Source organism: Myotis davidii, unplaced genomic scaffold, assembly GCF_000327345.1.
Source record: "Myotis davidii unplaced genomic scaffold, ASM32734v1 scaffold901, whole genome shotgun sequence".
NCBI classification, from domain to species: Eukaryota; Metazoa; Chordata; class Mammalia; order Chiroptera; family Vespertilionidae; genus Myotis; species Myotis davidii.
Genome location: NW_006291427.1, coordinates 829,709 through 848,770, shown reverse-complemented (window position 1 = coordinate 848,770; position 19,062 = coordinate 829,709). Strand labels below are relative to the sequence as shown.

Below are 19,062 nucleotides of genomic sequence, written 5' to 3'. Positions count from 1 at the left end.
GTCAAGTTCCACTGAGTCTCTGTTCCCATCTGCTTTTATTTACTAGAATAAACAGTCATATCAATGGTAATGTTTAGTAAACAGTAAGATTGTCAGGTTTGAGGGGAGTTTGCTTTAGGGTGGCCACTGAGTCAGCAGTAGGTAATAAAATGCAAATTCACAGTCCACAGGCCGACGCTCTATCCACTAAGCCACGTCTGCTTTTATTTACTATTTATTTACTAGAATACACAATTGCCTTTGAGGAATGCAAACAGACATATCAATGGTAATGTTTAGTAAACAGTAAGATTGTCAGGTTTTGGGGGGGAGTTTGCTTTAGGGTGGCCATTGAGTCAGCAGGAGGTAATAAAATGCAAATTCACTCTGTGAATATCAAAGCCCTGACTCGACCTTCTGGTGGACTTCTTGCATTTATATTAATTACTGTTGATCTTGGTTTCCAGCACCCCCCTCCACCTCCACCTGGCTGGCCCACTCAGAGCCGTTCCCAGGACACTGTCTTTCTCCTCCCCTGCCCACTACTAAAAACTAGCAAAACTGGATGGAGAAAACACTTTCCCAAGACTTTGGACTCTGGACTTGGGGGCTGGCTCTCACAGACTCCGCTTAGTTTCAGTTCCAGCTGCAGAGGACAAAGGTGACCCCCCCGCCTTCATTCCCACTGCCACTCACACTTCCCTCTCTCCATCCTGCCATTAGCAGGACTCTAGAGCTGTGACCCCACAGCCAAAGACATGGGAGCATCCAGAATCCAACCAGAAGTCACTTTACTATCTGAGGATTTGGGTGGGTCCCAAAAAAGGACATACAGATGGCAGCAGAAAAAAGGACTATTAGCCACTACCAAGAAGTTTGATTCCAACCATTGTTAGGAAAGGCGCGAAGAACTCTTACCCAGTTGGTGGGGAAATAAGTAGGCTGTGCTGTTTGAAAAAGGCAATCTGATGCATCTAATACAATTTTAAATGCACACTACCAGTCCATCTCTGTGTTCAAGAAACACTTCAACATCTACACGATGGAATACTACGCTGCTGTAAAAAAGAAGGAACTCTTACCGGATACGCAAAATTCACATCGAACAGTCATTCCATCACAACTGTGTTCAAGAATTGCATCATATACCCTTTGTAATACTTTAAGCAATAAAAAAAAAAAAGAAACACTTTAAGGAGGCGCTGAGAGGATTTTTATTGCAATTCCAATAGAAAGTGGAAACAACCCAGATACCCTCAATGGGAAACTAGAATGACTGAGGAACAGTCACACCATGAAATCAAAAGGAACGGAACAGCACCATCATGGAAAGACTCTTGGATGTCTTGTTCAGTGAAACCAGTACACCCAGTTTTGTTAAAATACACATATATATTTTCCATAAATACATACATACACATCTGTGTGTGTGTGTACGTGTGTAAATGCATTCAAAACTTGGAAGAGGCTCACCTACCTCAATAACGGGTAAAGTTCACTCAGAGAAGCATGAAGGAACTAAGTTTGGGGATGATAGGGAACTTAGGCTCTATCTGTACTATAGCTTTTACTTTGACAAAGATTCTATCCTTGAACAAACTCTAGCCAGGATCCTCTAAAACCCTCTTCTCAATTAACCCTCAAACTTTGCCTATAAAGACTTGAACAAACACTAGCATAGTTTCCAGCAGCTCAAGACCACATCCCTAGGATAACCCTAGCCCTCTTTAAAGTGCCTGCCTAAGAAAACTCAAGGCTGTCCCAATAACTAACTGTTCCAGCCAACACCTGATGACAGGGCCCAGCCTATGGAGAGAGTAGGAGTCTGAGTTTGATAAACATCACTTAGCAAACACAGACGAGTTTCACATGGACCAACTCCCACTTCCCCTTTTCATTTTTCACTTTCCCAACTCTACTGAGACCCTGCTTGTCTACCTCTCTATTCCCTCACTCTCCCTTTAAAATGCCAGTTACCTCTGTGTAAAGTGAAGTGGAGTTCAGTTCATGCTGGACTTTTTTCCCTTTTGCAATGGTATATTACTGATTAAAAATCTGTCCTTACCACTTTAACTATGTCTGGCTTTATTTACCTTTAACAACTTGGAGGCTATATTATGTGTTTGGGGATGATTTAAAAAATGTTTTAGAGGAGGATTCTAAGAAGATGGTGGGATAGGTCACACAAGGAATTCATCTCCCCACCTTGACAACAATTGCACTGGCAGAATCTGTCTGGCAGATCTGTCTGATGTAACTGTTTCTGGAATTCAAGAGTCTGTCAAAAGCTTACAACTTCCAGGGGAAGACCTGAACAGAATTACAGTTAATCTTGGTCAATTTCAGCTTTTAGCACAGTAGCAGCTACCCCTCTCAACCACATGGCAGGCAGCTGTGCATGTGTTCCTGGAACGGCTTGCCCACAGCTTGTGGGAGCTAGGGTAGGCCAAGAGGACCATGTATTCCAATGTGGCTCGGTGGTTGAGCATTGACCCATGAACCAGAAGATCACAGTTGGCTTCCTGGTTAGGGCACATGCCTGGGTTGCAGGCTCGATTCCCAGTAGGGGGCGTGCAGGAGGCAGCTGATTGATGATCTCTCTCATCATTGATGTTTCCATCTCTCTCTCCCTCTCCCTACCTCTCTGAAATCAATAGAAATTTTAAAAAATAAAACAAGGTATCTAGATGGGGTGGAGCTCAGAGCTAGACAGCAATACCACAGATGCAACCCAAAGGGAGCTGACAGACAGCCAGGCCATTCTTGGGGTCCTCCGTTTTGATTTATAAACGCGTTTTATCAGTTTGTGAAGCATTAAAATACTCATTTTTGGAATGTTTTGTTGTTGTTTTTCAGGAGTTTCTGTGGGTCTAGGGCTATGTGGTCAAGCACTAGGGCTGACTAAGATGTAAACAAAGCACAAAATTTGAGCTACTGTGCTGAGGACACAGACATGAGTAGACCCCTGTTGTAAGGTACAACAGGCTCCTGGAAAGATGGGTCCTGATTCAACTTCAGGCTCCCTGATTCCTTCCCATCCATCCTTCCAACTTCATTTCCCTCTGCTTCCCAAACTTCCTTCTGCTCCAACCAGCAGGTCTCTAAGGCTTTCTTACCTCCGGGCCTTTTCCTGAGCTATTTCCTACACCGGTTAATGCCCTCCCAATAGCCCTTTCTCTTTCTTTCTATGAAACTCCTACCCATCATTTACTGCTTTTCTCCTTTATCTCCTCCCACCAGGAAGCCATGTATGATCAGGAGGTGACCTTGCCCGCTCCTGAAATTTAATGGCACTTACTACAAATAGCTCTCCCATGGCTCTTAATTATCATTTAGTGCCAGGTATTAGTCATTTGAATGCCTTCCTGTAAGGGGAAGATGAAGGTTATATCTTCGCACTCTCAGCTAGGTCAGTGGCCAGGGGAGGCCTCACCTAGTTTAGGGCGGAGATGGTCAAGATAAGACTGCTGTGCCCTAGCTGGTTTGACTCAGTGGATAGAATGTCAGCCTGTAGACTGAAGAGTCCCAGGTTCGATTCTGGTCAAGGGCATGTACCTCGGTTGCAGGCTCCTCCCAGGCCCAGCCTCTGGAGAGGGTGTGTGCAGAAGGCAACCAATCAATGTGTTTCACATCTCAGATCAATATTTCTGTCTTTTCCTCTCTCTTCCACTCTGTCTAAAAATCAATGGAAAAATATCCTCGCGTGGGGATTTTTTAAAAAAGGTTAAGTCTGCTGTAGCCTTCTTGCTGCTGTCCAAGAAAGCCCCACCCCCATTTTGGGGTCCAGCCTTACTTTCCTCTAGGCTGTCCACATACAACAAGACCCAGAGGTGTCTCCAGAAATAAATATGGTTCCAACCCAAGTTTGAGAGGGACAAAGGGGCTCCTGGTGAGGGGACATGGGCAGAGATGGGAAGACTGGAGGCTAAAGAGGTTGAGGTTAGCCCAGTCATTAGTTACATCCACCGTTGGGCCCCTTCACAGCACCTTACTCCACAGGCGAGGTAACATTACAGAGGGGTTCATGTGAGAACAGTGAGAGGCACAGGGCTTTCTCCCAGGTCTCCTCATTGTCACTGGGGAAGATGTGAATCCAGGGAAGCACAGACTGGGACCATCCTTGAAATGTCAAGGACTAGGGACAAAATGTTGAAATAAAGCCAAAATAGATCACTCCTTCTCCCCACAGGAGAGAGTCAGGGATGGTTGGGAATGTTAGGCCAGTATGCTCACCACCCATTCCACGGTCATGATCTGAATTGTGGATGCAGTTGATGGTGTGAGGGGGTGGGAGTCGACATGCTGACCAGAGTTGCCTCTGAAGTCATGGTGGGTGGGATAGGGCAACATTGATTTGCATGATGTCAGATGAGTAACTGGTACTTGGTGTGAGGCAAGTGGAAACCGGTGATAGTTGGTATGTCAGTCAGGAGATATCACATTATGCTGAGATAATCAACAATCCTAAAGCTCAGTGGCTTATAATAGCAAAGGTTTATTTCTCACGTATAGTACTTGCCCATTTCAACATCTGTGCTGTCCTCTACATCATCTTTACTTGAGCACCCAGGTTGATGGAGCAGCCTCTATCTGGGACATTAGCAGTCTCGTGACAGCAGGAAATGACAGATGGCAAAACCACAAGCTGGCTGTTCAAGCTGCTTTCCAGAGATGACATGTGTCCCTTCCACCCTCGTCTTGTTGTCCAAAGCAAGTCCCATGGTTGCACCTGAGTTTGATAAGACAAGGATATAAAACGCTTCATCAGGGAGAGGCACCACAGGTCTGACGCCAAGCTTGGTATCAGTGGGGAGAGAAGGTACAATCTACTGTAGAGAGGGAAAGGAAATATGTTGAACAACAACAAAACCTACCACAGCTGGGATCCTGGCAGCGGTTTTGGTCTATGCTAATCAGAATCCATCAATGCCCAGCCGGTGTAGCTCAATGGTTGAGCATCAACCTATGAACCAGGAGGTCACAGTTTGATTTCCGGTCAGGGCACATGCCTGGGTTGCAGGCTTAATCCCCAGTAGGGGCATACATGAGGCAGCTGATCAATGACTCTCTTTCATCATTGATTAGAGGCCCGGTGCACAAAATTCATGCACTTGGGATGGGGACCATGAATTTTGGTCTCTCTCATCATTGATGTTTCCATCTCTCTCTCCCTCTCCCTACCTCTCTGAAATCAATAGAAATTTTAATTTCTCAGCCCAGCCTGCGCCCTCTTGCAGTCCGAGAGCCCTCGGGGGATGTCCATGGGGAGCGGGCATAAGCCAGCTGTAGGACATCCATAGAGGCTCCCACCACCACTGCTGTGCTCGCCAGCCCGCCAGCTTTGAGCCCAGCTCAGGGCTTCTGGCTGAGCAGCACTCTCCCTGTGGCAGCTCCTGCATTGAGCATCTGCCCCCTGGTGGTAAGTGCACATCATAGCAACTGATAGTTGTTTTTTTTGCCGTTCAATCTATTTGCATATTAGCCTTTTATTATATAGGATGTTTCGTTCTCTCCCACTTCCTTCCTCTCTGAAATCAATAAAAATATATTTAAGGGGAAAAAAATCCATCAATGACATCGGCAGACAGAATCAAACTCATGGTGGGTCTTTATGTGTTTGCCAGACAAAGCTAATGGAGAAGGTTCCTCTGGTGATAGAATTAGGAGAACCAGATGGCAGGCTAGTGGGTTCATCCCCAACCCCAGTAGTCAAAGATGCTGGAGAACTGCCCACCCTCATACTGGATACTGCAGCTATGTTAGAAAAGGGAGGGGAGGAGGGTCCCAGAACTGAGGAGATTTGACAACATGCTCATAGAAGTATTGGAAGTGCTTACTAACAATGGGAAGGAGGTACCTTCAATATTGGGTCCTACATCAATATATGGAGTAATGTGAGAAGAAGAGATGGTAACAATTGGTGTCATTTCTGGACATTTTGTAGAAAAAATAAGACAGCAATGGACAGAATTTTGGTATTGGTGGGAGATGGTGGAACATGACCACATCTAAAAATCAAGAAATAGGGTAATAATGGATAAGAATTAGCTCACAGTGGAATATATACAGTACAACTCCATTTATAACTTTTAAAGACTAATTAATCAATATTTTGATCAATATTACACATGTGTGTGATAAAACCATAAAGAAAGTCAAAGTACTTAATATAAACTTCGGGATAGCAGTTATTCCAAAAGAAGGAGCTATATGCAGTTGGTGAGAAGCATCTAGGGCAGGGGTGGGCAAACTTTTTGACTAGAGGGCCACAATGGGTTCTTAAACTGGACCGGAGGGCCGGAACAAAAGCATGGATGGAGTGTTTGTGTGAACTAATATAAATTCAAAGTAAACATCATTACATAAAAGGGTACAGTCTTTTTTTTCAATAGTTTTATTCATTTCAAACGGGCCGGATCCGGCCTGCGGGCCGTAGTTTGCCCACGGCTGATTTAGGGGGTCTCTAAGTATGTGATACTCAATTTCCTAAGCTGGGTAGTGGATATATGGATTTTTTTATTATTCTTTAATCATGTGTGTGTTTTCCATACTTTTTATGAATAATGTATTTCTCAAAAAATAATTTAAGGGAATCGACAGTAACATACATTCTAAATAATCAGATAAGCTGTTTTTAAAAAGATTTTTTACTGAGTTTTAGAGAGAGAGGTAGGGAGAGGAAGAGAAACAGTCATGTGAGAGTAAAGCATCCAACAGCTGCCTCCCACATGTCCACATTTTCTTTATCTATTCAACCAAACACTTGGGTTGTTTTTATGTCTTGGCTATTGTAAGTAATGCTGCAATGAACATGAGGGTGCAGGCATCTTTTCAAGTTAGTGTGTTTCCTTTGACAAATACCCAAAAGTGGAATTGCTGGATTATATGATAGTTCTGCTTAGTATTTTGAGGGCCCTCCATACTGTTTTCCATAGTGGCTGCACCATTTACATTCCATATCCTCACCAACACTTCTCTTGAATTTTTTATAATAGCCATTCTAATAGGTATTAAGTGATATCTCATTGTGATTTTGATTTGCATTTCCCTAATGATTAGTGATGTTAGCACAGCCGTGGGCAAACTACGGCCCGCGGGCCAGATCCGGCCCGTTTGAAATGAATAAAACTATTGAAAAAAAAAGACCGTACCCTTTTATGTAATGATGTTTACTTTGAATTTATATTAGTTCACACAAACACTCCATCCATGCTTTTGTTCCGGCCCTCTGGTCCAGTTTAAGAACCCATTGTGGCCCTCGAGTCAAAAAGTTTGCCCACCCCTGTGTTAGCACCTTTTCATGTACCTATTTGCCATCTGTATGGCTACAGTATGTTTATGATATAGAAATGTCAAATAAATGTCAGCTTCTGGTGTAAAATATTAATCAACTTCTGAAATGTCTGTTTCCATGTGAAGTTTTTTCCATCAATCGATCTATTTCTGTTTTTCTCCTTTGTTGTACGCATGCATAGTGCTCCTAGGAACAATCAAGTGCTTAGCTCACACTAAGTGGCAGCCAGTTTCATTTTTAACTATTTTATCGGCAGTTTCATTTTATCACCACTGCTCTAGTACAGTTTCTATAAATTCATCATAGGCTTTATGATTTAATCCAAAAACTGTAGCTTGAGAAAGAAAAATGGGGGGAGGGAATGAGAGAGAGAGCTTGACTGTTTCTGTCTGCAATATGACTTCATACACTATCGTTTCTGATTCTAAGGAGGACTAATACTCTAATAAATTAAGTATGGGATTTATCCTCTTAGGAGGAATGCTCACATGAAGTTAGAAAAATGAATGCTACCATTTATGAATTTATGGGTTTTTTGTTTTGTTTTGTTTTTTATTGATTTCAGAGAGGAAGGGATAGGGAGAGAGAGATAGAAACATCAATGATTATAGAGAATCATTGATCGGCTGCCTCCTACACACCCCCCACTGGGGATCTAGCCCACAACCGTGCATGTGCCCTTGACCAGGATCGAACCTGGAAACCTACAGTTTGCAGGCCGGGGGATGTCCACCTGCTAGCTTAGGCCCATGGGAAGCGGGCCTAAGCTGGCAATTGGACATCCCACTCACAGTCCGGGATCCCTCACTCCTTATTGTCCGCCTTCTCACTGCTCCTTAGCACTGCTGCGGAGGTGGGAGAGGCTCTTGCCACTGCCTCTGCACTTGCCAGCCATGAGCCCAGCTTCTGGTTGAGCAGCGCACTCCTGTCGGAGTGCACTGACCATCAGGGGGCACCTCCTGCATTGAGCGCCTGCCCCTGGTGGTCAGTGGGCATCATAGCTACCAGTTGAACAGTCACTTAGGCTTTTATATATCTACTAGAGGCCCAGTGCATGAAATTCGTGCACTCGGAGGGGTCCCCCAGCCTGGCCTGTGCCCTCTCACAGTGTGGGAGCTGCGCGATTGATCGTCCCAAAGAGGTAGGCCCTACGCACCCATCCAGGGCTCCTCGATGGATTGCCCCAAAGGGTAGGCCAGAGCCGGGGGTTCCACCTCCGTGCCACGCACACAGCGTCAAGCACCCGCCCACCCACGCGTGAACACAGCCCCACCCACCCGCATGCACCAACTGCGCACACAGCCTCCTGGTGATCTCTCGTTGCAGCGTGAGGGTATCACAGCATGAGTGCATGATGACCACATAGGCTTTTATTAATAGGATATAATAAAAGCCTAAGCCACTGTGTTGGCGGAAAGACCAGAACAACTGGTTGCATGATGTGCACTGACCACCACGGGGCAGATGCTCAATGCACAGGCATAGAAACATGGAATAGACTGATGAATCTCAGAGGGAAGAGGGGAGAGGGGAGGGTGGGAAGAGATTAACCAAGAATCTTATATGCATACTAGAGGCCAGATTCATGCACGGGTGGGGGTCCCTCGGCCTGGCCTGTGGGGATCCAGCTGAAACTGGCAGTCCAACACCACCCGCGGGGTCCCAGATTATGAGAGGGAGCAGGCCAGGCCAAGGGACCTTACTGGTGCATGAATCCATGCACCGGGCCTCTAGTTCAGTGATAAAAAGAAATAATTTATCAAGCCATGAAAAGACAGGAGGGAAACTTCAATGTATATTTCTACATGAAAAAAGCCAACTTGAAAAGGCTACATACTGTATAATTCCAACTATATGACATTTTGAAAAAGGCAAAATTGTGAAGAAAGTAAAAAATATCAGTCGTTTCCAGGAGGATGGCTGGGGATGGGGATGAATAGGTAAAGCACAGAAAATATTTAAGGCAGTGAAAATACTCTGTATGATACCATAATGACAGATACATGTCATTGTACATTTGTCCAAAGCAATATATGTACAACACCAAGAGTGAACTGTACTGTAAGGTATGGACTTTGAATAATTATGATGTGTCAATGTAGGTTCATTAATTGTAACAAATGTTCTATTTTGGCATGGGATGCTGATAATGAGGAAGGCTATGCAAATGAGACAAAGACATTACAAGAAAACTATAAAACATTATGCCTCATGAATATAGACATAAAAATCCTCAATTGTGGGGAACTGATACAGGGTTAAGCCTGGGACTGACCTGTTGGCAAAGTCACAAACAATTCCCAGCTTAGAGGGCACAGTCCTCTTAGCATAATTAGGCTTGACCTTATAACACTCCCTAGATCTTATCTGGGAAGCTAATGGGCTGAGGGAAGTGCAGGAAGTGTAACTATGGTCAAAACAAGTGACACTTACAAGAACAGTGTAACTATGGTAACCACTACCTTATTTACCTCTGATTATAAAATGGTTGGTGAGGCCTGAGCACCGGTGGAAGTCCTTCCCATTGAGTTGGACTTACCCGCCTGGCCCCCCAATATTCCCAAATTATCTCTTGTCTTTTCTCCTTCATTTGTGTGCGGCTCCTCTTCCAGATCCTGAACCCTGAACCACACGGGACGTGGAGGGAAACATTTACAACACTCAATAAAATATTAGCAAATAAAATTTAACAATATATAAAATGATTTATCTTGAAGATATAACATATAACACATATGAAGATATGAGTTATTAAATACCTATGCACCAATTTACAAAGCATCAACATTTTTATAGCTAAACCTATACAAAACATAAGAATAGACAGAAAAAAAAAAAAGAATAGACAGAAACCACATCAAACTTCTAGAGATAAAAACTTCAATGTGTGAAGTTAAAAGTACATGGATGGGATTAGCCAGATTGTATATTGTAAAACAAAAATTATTGGAATTAAAGTTACAGCAATAGAAACTATACAAAAGGAGACAGGGAGTAAAAACAAGAAAAAAATTTTTAAAAATTGGAGCTATGAAGTAAGTTAAATGGCCTAATATCTATGTTTGGAGTTATAAAAAGAGGGGAGAAAGATGGGTGGCAGGGAAAAAAGCACTTGAAGAAATACTGGCTGAAAAAAATTCCAAATTCAGTGAAAACTACAAATTCACAGATACTGGAAATTCAATGAACTCCAAGCATAAAAAAAATGAAGATGACAGCACTGAGGCACATTACAGTCACACTGCTTAAGACCAGTGATAAACAGAAAATCTTAAAAGCAGTCAGAGAAAAAAAGATTGGTTATATACAAAGTAACAAAGATAAGGATGACAAGAGATTTCTCATGGGAAACAAAACAAAACAGAAATTGTGTAGCAATAGAGTATTGAAAGAAAAACTCTGTCAACCTAGAATCCTACACCTGGCAAAAGTATCTTTGAAAGAAGGAAGGCAAATAAAGGCACTTTCAGACATACAGAAACTGAAATGATTTATTACCAGGAGCCTCTCACTACAAGAACAGTTAAAGGACCTCTTTAAGGCAGAAGAAAAACCATATCAGGTGGAAATCTGAATCTACACAAAAGAATGAAGTGCACAGGAAGTGATAAATACATGGGAAATGAGAGAGAGAGAGAGACAGATCTGCTAAAGATACTTGACTTTAAACAAAAGTAATAACTATGCATTGTGGAGTTCAAAACATACATAAAAGTAAAATGCATAGCAACAATAACATAAAGGCCAGGAGAGGAGAAATGAGGTATACTGTTTTAAGACTGTTATTAATATATAGAAAATAATATAATATCTCTTGAATGAAAAATAGTCATATCAACATCCTGTACCTCCTGATCTGGGTACTGTGAAGGGCACAGCATCACTTCTGCAGTATTTCAGTCAATAGTGAATAAACTTAATTTAATCATGAGGAAATATCATACAAACCCAGATTGAGGAACAATTTATAAAATAACTAGCCAGTGCTCTTCAAATATGTCAAGGTCATGAGAAACCAAGAACAACTGAGGACGAACTATCTAAACTGGAGGAAACTAAGGAGACATGACTACTAAGTAGAATGGGTGATCCTGGATTGGCTCCTAGACCAAAAATAGGACGTTAATAAAACAATTGGCAGAGCTGAGTAAGATTGGTAGATTTTTTTCATAGTATTGTATCAATCAATGTTCATTTCCTAGTTTTGATCATTGTATCATGATGATGTAAGATGTTAATATTCAGAGAAGCTGGGTGAAGGATATACACCTCACTACTTAAATTCCTTCCACTGTCTTTGAGCTCCAGGGTCCCTATGGATGTCAGGTCCTTCTGCCCTCCTTCCCACTTTCCCTCCAAGTCCTCCAGCCTACAGAGAAGGAACTAGGGGAGATGCGACCTTTCCCCTTCAATCTGAATCCCTGAAAATCATGGCACCCCAGAAAACAGGGTGGTCTGGGTGGAGTAAAAAGGCTTCAGAAGCTGCCGCTGAGATGGGGGACAGTAAGGGAAGGGTCAGAAAGATGGGGCTGGAGGCGAAGGGACCACTGTGGTGGCCTGTGGGTTCAGGATGGGCTGGAGAGACTCAGTGGGTGCTAACTTCCTCTGACCATGGTGGAGGCTGGGCATCTCACACGCTCAGGCCCCAGCCTGGCTGAAAAGGGCTCCATCCTGCGGTCAGAAGTGCCATCTGAGTATGGTAGTGAGGTGAGGTTTGAGGTCCCAGGTGGAGAGGAGGAAAGTTCCCTGAAAACCATTACCTGTCTTTCCTCTCCCTCAGAGTTGGGTGTCGTTCACTTGCCTTCCCCGTTCAGAATGCTGGAGCAATACCCAGGCACCTGTCAACCCAGACCTATTTTCAAGGCCAAGATGGAAGATCTGATAGTCAGGATCCTTGACTGAGGCCTGAGAGAGAAAGAGAGGGAGGGAGGGAGGAATGGCAGTGGGGGAGAAAGGGAGAGTGGGAAGCAGGGTAAAAAGCTGTCCCAGGAAACTCATGTAGGTACCTGCCCCACCCCTTTTCTTTTCTTGGACTCTAGAAGTTCAGTCTTTGGAATTCAGAGAAAAGTGCATGGCTCTGAAGCATACCAACCCCAGAATAAATCAATTCTCATCCAAAGTCCAGGGCCTCCACTAGTTAGCTAATAAAAGTAAGCAAATGCTTAGTTAGCTAATAAAAGTAAGCAAATGCTTAACCTCTCTGAATGTCAGCTTCAATTTCCTGATTGTTCAATTGTAAGGATAACAGGGTGTGCCTTCTTGGAATGTTGTAATCAGGAATTAAATTGTATGATTTTTTATTTATTTATTTTTTTTTTAGCAAAGTGTTCAAGCCAGTGCCTGGCAAACAAATCCCCAGTAAACGCAAACATGGAAGTAACACTGAGTCTGAGCTACTCGCCAACCCACTCTGGTATTTCTGATGTTGAGGATATTGACCTGGGGATCCAGCTGTTCATGGGACTGTTGGCCATGCAGCCAACCTTGCAGCCAGCTTGCACTGTCCCCAGTCAAGGTGGGGGAATCCCAGGCAAGCTCTCCCCCCTCTACACCCCTCTTGTGTGTGATACCTGGTCTCCCTGGAATGAAAGCCAGATTCACCCAAGGAACCTCTGCTTTGCTGTTTGCTGTAGCCTCTGGCACCATTACAGCTATGGACAGACATCAGCCTGAGAAAGGTACCAATGTCTGTAATCCACCTGGAGCACTAGATATGAAACCCACTCTACCCTACCCCCAGCTAGAAAGGAGGCAAGAATAAGCAGAAGGATGTCCAATTAAATGCATTGGGAAATACTGTAAATTAGCTAAAGAGTTAATAGAATTGTGAAAGTAAAATTAGACTATCCGGAGATTTGTATGAAATGCTCAAAACAAGCAAAAGAGCAAAAAGCTACAAGATGGATGGATCCAAGGAAGAATCATGTGAAATTATATAATGTGGGTTAAGTATGAATTTTATGCCCATCTTCAGAATGGGTCACAAGAAGAAGTAGTGAGAGGGGAGGAAAGTCCCTTGGCTGGCTCAGGCTCCCAACGCTGCAGGTCAAAGCCCCGTTTAATACGGGTTGGGGCAGCAGCCTCAGACAATGGCTGCCCCCAGTATCTACTCTCTCTTCTTCCTTAGTATTAGGACAGCAAAATTTTAGAGGAGTACACGGTCATCCAGAACAAAAACTACACCTCTGAACCTCCTGCAGAGCCAATTACAACCTTAGGACTAGGTTCTGTCTGGTGAGATATAACTGAAGGGTTGTGTGTATGATTTCCAAAAATGTCTTTAAAGCAGCAATTCTCAACCTGTGGGTCGCGGCCCCTTTAGGGGTCAAACAACCTTTCACAGGGGTCGCCTAAGACCATCGGAAAACACATATATAATTACATATTGTTTTTGTGATTAATCACTATGCTTTAATTACGTTCAATTTGTAACAATGAAATTGGGGGTCACCACAACATGAGGAACTGTATTAAAGGGTCGCGGCATTAGGAAGGTTGAGAACCACTGCTTTAAAGGGAGGAGCTAGGCCCTTCTTCAGCCCTTCCTCCTTCCTGCTGGCTGGAATGCAGATGTTACAGCTGGTGCTCTATTAACTACATTACAACATTAAATTGAAGCTACATGATGGGTAGGTAACAAAATTCTCTGTAACCTGGTCCCTGGCCTCCAGGGCATCCTGCCAACCTTACATGGCCTACTCCTAGATTTCTTCTATGTAAGAAAAAAATATATTTCCATTATATTTCATTCAAGCCATTATTGTTTGGGTTTCTGTATCAAATAGCTGAACTGAATCCTAACCAATGAACAGAGAAGATGAGAATCCTTTTTGTTAGCAGAGGTGGGGCAAGGACTAATAGAAGTAGGGATTCGCCAAGGCCGGTTTGGCTCAGTGGATGGAGCGTCGGCCTGCGGACTGAAAGGTCCCAGGTTCGATTCCGGTCAAGGGCATGTGCCTGGGTTGTGGGCACATCCCCAGTGGGAGATGTGCAGGAGGCATCTGATCGATGTTTTTCTCTCATCAATGTTTCTAACTCTCTGTCTCTCTCCCTTCCTCTCTATAAAAAATCAATAAAATATATATTTTTAAAAAAACCAGAATTAGTTGTTAAGGTCTAAAAAATTGGGAATTTTTACATAAAATCTGAATTTCTGTTTTTTCGATTCCGGTCAAGGGCATGTACCTGGGTTGCGGGCACATCCCCAGTAGGAGATGTGCAGGAGGCAGCTGATCGATGTCTCTCTCTCATCGATGTTTCTAACTCTCTATCTCTCTCCCTTCCTCTCTGTAAAAAAATCAATAAAATATATTTAAAAAAAAGAAGAAGTAGGGATTCCTTGTGTTGGCAAAAGTGAGAGACAGACATGCAAGGGAAGTTCCTGAACTGGTAGAACTGGTGGTAGAATCAATATTAATTCCTGGATAAATAGCATGGTAAATGAAGAAATGGAAATATCAAGGATATCCCTGCAGTGACGGCTATGAAGGGTAGGGTCACAGAGGATGCTGGGGAGGTTATTAGGTTGAACTACATAAGGAAAGGTATCATGGCTAGACAGGTGAGGTTCCTGTGTTGACTAGGGTTGGGGAGAGGCTCAAGGTAAAAAGAGGAACTATTCCTGGAAGTGCTATCCATTTTCAAGAACAAGCTCAAGCCAAAACCGGTTTGGCTCAGTGGATAGAGCGTCGGCCTGCGGACTGAAAGGTCCCAGGTTCGATTCCGGTCAAGGGCATGTACCTGGGTTGCGGGCACATCTCCGGTGGGAGATGTGCAGGAGGCGGCTGATCAATATTTCTCTCTCATCAAAGTTTCTAACTCTCTATCCCTCTCCCTTCCTCTCTGTAAAAAATCAATAAAAGAACAAGCTCAAATCCTTGTCCATCTCTCTTCATGCCCAGAGGTGTCCCTATTAGTTCTCGTACTCACTGACGGTCCACAGCACTTCCTGCTAACCCAGATAGTCTGTCAGTCCTCAGGAGGTCGGTCTGGACTGATTGTAGGGGTACCTAATCCAGCGTTTCTCCTCATGCGGTGCTCACAGCACCCTCATGGGACTGCCATGATGACTTGCTAAAAAATTCAAACTTAAGGACTCCACTCAACACCAAACAGATCAGTCCCTCTAAATGGCCCCCATGATTCTGACATACACTCAAGTCCAATGCACCATTTTACACACGGTGAAACTGAGGCCCAGACAAGTAGTGACTTTCCTGAGGTCTCACTGAGAACACTGGACGAGGGAACCCAGGAATCAGGACCTCAGGTCTAGGGCTTACTCCAATGCCCTGACACCTGCACCCTTTATTCTGGCTCTCTTGGGTGGTCCCCTGAAATTTAAAAACTCTCTGAGGGGAAGGATCACCAGTGAGATCCTGAGGCGAAGCTGAGAGCCCACGCCAGCCCTGGCCCTCAGCGCTCACCTGGTCCATCCAGCTCAGCCATGATCAAGGCAATCCTCATCTTCAACAACCACATAAAGCCACAGCTCTCCAAATTCTACCAGCCTTACAGAGAAGGTAGACGGCAGCAAATCATCAGGAAGACATTCCACTTGGTATCTAAGAGAGATGAAAATGCCTGCAATTTCCTGGAAGGGTAATAATTAATTGGAGGAGCTGACAACAAACTGATTTACAGACATTTATGCAATGTTATCTTTTGTCTTCTGTATGGATTTTTCAGACAGTGAACTTGGCATTGGAGATATAATTCAAGTATTTGTGGAAACATTACACAAGTGTTTTGAAACTGTCTGTGAACTGAATTCCATTTTCCATGTAAGCAGGGCTCACAACATTCTTACAGAGATGGTGATGGGGGAATGGTATTAGAGACTAATATGAATGAAATTGTTACATAAATTGATGTAAAAAATTAACTGGAGAAATCTGAGGCTGGCTTAAAGGGAGTTCCAGCCCATGCTGTATCAGCTGTAAAGAATATGAATCTTCCTGAGATTCCAAGAAATATTTGGTGACATCAGTATAAAAGTGCCAAACCTGTCCTCTTTTAAATAAAAAATTTGAAAGGCCACTTCCAGGTAAAATCCAGGGGGAAAAGTCGTAAGTTTACCATGTAGTTGTTTATTAGAAACTAGAGGCCCGGCACATGAAATTAGTGCACAGGTAGGGTCTCCAGGCCTGGCGTGTGATCAGGGCCAATCCCCGCCTGCTGGCTGCCGGCAGCCAACCCCGTGCCCCCCCTCCCCCACCACCAACGCTGGTCACCCTCTGTGTGTGGGGTGACTGGTGGGGTGATTGGGGCCCTGGTTGCCCACACCCGCCTTGGCCTGGTGCCGCCCAGGTCCGCTGCCACCCACCCCTGGTTCCTCATTCCCCATTGGGCAAGGGGAGGGACCAAGAGGTTGGCCAGCGGGTCCCCATCCAGCGATCAGGGCCTGCGGGCTGGGGACAGCTCCTGCGTTGAGTATCTGCCCCCTGGTGGTTAGTGTGCATCATAGCAACCGGTCATTCCACTGTCTGGTCGATTTGCATATTATACTTTTATATATATAGACTACATATATAGATAGAGGAGGAGAGTCTTAACTTATGCCCTTGGATTTCAGTCAAGGTACTGTATAGAAGTTGTGTCAAATCAGTATAGTAGTTCAATGTTGCTTTTCTTACTCAGTGATTTTAAAGAAATAAAGTAGTTCCAGTGTGATCTTTTTTCTTTCTTTTCTAAACTGCATTCCTATGCCCACTGAAGGCATGCCTTCATGTATTGGCTACAACAGAATTTCAAAAAAGTATTTGAGACATTTCTTTACATTATGTACAACTCAAAATGTTGGTTCTTTGTATGGATCACAAGTGCAGCATTTCTTAATTCTTTCTGTTATTTGTCATGATTGTTACTTAAAGAGCCAAGCATGTACTGCATGAAAACATTATGATCTTTTTCTCTTAGTTTAAATAAACTCCATAGCAACTAGACTTCTAAAGAACTTTTGTTTGCCTGATATCTACTTTAGCAATCATTTTTATAACCCTCTGACTCAACAAAGTAAAGAAAGGTGTATTTTATCACTGTCTAAAAAAATAAATATACATTTAAATTTTTTTTCTAACTCTCTGAAATGGAAACACCATCTGCATGGTCTCCTCCATCCTCACAATCCCAGGACAAACTGCAGGCTGAGGAGACACCCGTGGCCCATGGGCACATCTCCCAGAGCTGCTTGCAGCTGTAGAGCCCCGGCCTCCTGCAACACCTACCTCTCAGGCACAGGGCTGCGTGCCCTAGAACTCCATGCAGTCTTGCAGATTCATCTGACTGAACATTCAACTGACCCCTCTTTGATCCAGGGTCTGGGGAAGTACACAAGGGGCCCCAGAAGTAGAGTACCCTCCTCAGATTCCAACCCACTCACACCCCCATAGCCCCCATACCCCCCTCCTGGGCCTGCCTGCCCTTCTTCCCATCTCCCCAGGCCTGGGGAGTGGGTACTGAAATAAATGACTGCATCCTCTTCCTGCCCCAGATTCTCGAGCATCTTTGGAAACTCCACTTCCCCCTCCCTCTTCTGCTGGCTGACTTTCTATAGTGCCCACCCCTACCCACCCCTGGAAGGAATAGTTCTGACTGGCTTCAGAAGGCTCCACAGCCTGCCTTGCCCTTACCTCCCATGGATCCCTCACAGATATTGCCTGATGTCATCCCCAAGCAGGCAGAAAGTGCCCTTGTCCTTGCTCTCCACTCCAGCCTCCGCAGATACATCTGGACACCTTTTCTGTCTAAATCCACTTACCATCACCCACATAAATATAGGATCTTTCTGTTATTTGTCTCCCTGGGAGATTGCAGCCCTCCATGTGTGTCCTGTCCTTGATTCCAATGGCAGTGTGTTCAACACTGACCTCTCTGAGGCAGTCTCTGCTGGGCCAGCTCCTAGAACATGCCCTGTGCTTTCATCTTCTAAATTATCTAAGGTATCACTAGTTCATGATAACCCTGGGCTAGAAGCTGTTCCTCCCTGCCTTCCCTAGCTTCGTGGTATAGGCCTAGGGAGTCCTGATGAGAGAAGTCCCGTGAGGCGCTTGTGTGGCATAGCCCTTTTTGGAGAGTGACAGGGAGGCAAGCCCCCATCACTGTCTGGGCCTTTACAGATTAAAAACCTCCGCAGCCGTAGGCCTGGAGCATGCCTCTGCTCGTTCATTCGTAGTTGACTTTATCATTCTAATAATTCATAATTACCACGCTGGGAAACCTGTCTCAGATCCTTTTCTCCTGCAGCTACGCCAACTGTCCATTTTCCCGTCCCTTAGCCCCTCCCACAGCCCTAATGACAGGGGACATGGTCTAACCACTAGAGAGCCCTCAACCAGGGCGCTGAAGGGTGAATACAGGGAACCTCGGTGACCTTGCAAGGGATTTGAGTGGGAAGAGATGACGCGGGTTCGTCTCGCATCCCATCCCAGTCTCCGAGACCCGAGCGGCTGTCTTCAGCGCCACCTGGCGGCCGCCGCCTTTAAGCGGAGAACAGACTGAGTGATGGCGAACCTATGACACGCGTGTCAGAGGTGACACGAGAACTCATTTTTTTGGTTGCTTTTTCTTTGTTAAATGGCATTTAAATATATAATATAAATATCAAAAATATAAGTCTTTGTTTTATATGGTTGCAAATATTTAAAAAATTCTGTATGTGACATGGCACCAGAGTTAAGTTAGGGTTTTTCAAAATGCTGACACGCCGAGCTCAAAAGGTTCGCCATCACTGGGACTCAGCGAGGGTCCCCGGCTTGCGGAAACCGGTTCTCTCCGGGCGCCCAAGCGGG

General features: G+C 44.4%; 1 long non-coding RNA gene and 1 pseudogene across 1 annotated transcript; one reads left to right on the top strand and one right to left on the bottom strand.

The window, feature by feature from the left end:
• Positions 1 to 4,461: 4,461 nt before the first annotated feature.
• On the bottom strand, positions 4,462 to 6,040 carry LOC107183228. The gene is made up of 2 exons (XR_001514023.1): positions 5,837 to 6,040; positions 4,462 to 4,708 (listed from the first exon to the last, which is right to left on the bottom strand). It is a non-coding gene; the product is annotated as an uncharacterized LOC107183228 (long non-coding RNA).
• A 9,523-nt stretch (positions 6,041 to 15,563) lies between these two features.
• Positions 15,564 to 16,327, top strand: LOC102759766 (annotated as a pseudogene).
• Positions 16,328 to 19,062: the final 2,735 nt, after the last annotated feature.